The following is a 1,053-nucleotide window of genomic DNA, read 5'->3' on the forward strand; positions in this document are numbered from 1 at the left end:
TGTTTTGTACTTCCTTGTGATTCTATATAAATACTCAGAGAAGCATGGCTCAAGGTCTTCAGTCGAGAACTGCTGACCCCCTGTTTTACGCTCTCTGCTCTATCTCATTCCTGGCTGTTTGTCTCTTTATTATAAAATTATTCTATTCTTTGGGACCCTCGGTCTGCAACAGATTAGGTTATTAAAAATATTCTATTGTCTATAATATAGTATTCAGACCTAGAGGCTTAACATTGCTGAATCTTGACCAAATTACTGTTTTACCAAATTCCTCTCACCTTACTACAGCTATGAGCTGAGAAAGTCCTCTGAAAAAACAAAACAACACAATATAACAACAACAACAAAAAATCACAAACCCCCAAACAAAAATCCGTAACAGCTCCATATCCCTAAAGGATTCCTTAATGGAAACTGGACAAATGATATCTACGGAGTTAAAAGCAGTAAAAATGTCCAGCTAAGGGATTAACCAATTTACCCTCTGGTATTTTCTAGTATAGCGTTTAGCTTAGTTTTCTTTTCAGCTAGAATCTGAACATTAATTGTAGAAGCTGATTATAAACTTCCATAATCTTCTTGAAAATTCTTATGCCTTCTAAAATGTTGAGAAATACTGAATTAACCAAATAATGAGAGGTAAACATTGAAATATACTAAAACTAAAGCTCTTTTTGTCTCGTCACTAATATTTCCCGTAAGAGGTTGAGTTGAGGTGATTATATATAAGTGGTCAAATGTATACGCTGTGGTAATTTAGCACACAAGTGAAAAAGGTTTATTAAGGTAATGCGAAGCAGGCATGCCTGGTAAAAAAAAAAAAACAGAGATGTGACATGCAAATGAGTTAAAGAGAAAAGTAAAGGGGGAGAAACCCCCTGCAAAGTCGGGAGGGGAGGAGCCAATCCTTTGAACTCATTGCCAGCAGAAAAAGACACAGCAGAAAAAGATCACTTCAGTTGGAACCTGCTTTAATTGGAAAAAAATATTTTTTGACCCAGCAATTCCACTATTAAGAATGTTGTTGTTGTTGTTGTTATGTGCCGTCGAGTC

The sequence above is a fragment of the Elephantulus edwardii genome, unplaced genomic scaffold (assembly GCF_000299155.1).
Source record: "Elephantulus edwardii isolate Elephantulus edwardi_28Jun2011 unplaced genomic scaffold, EleEdw1.0 scaffold00122, whole genome shotgun sequence".
Classification (NCBI taxonomy): Eukaryota; Metazoa; Chordata; class Mammalia; order Macroscelidea; family Macroscelididae; genus Elephantulus; species Elephantulus edwardii.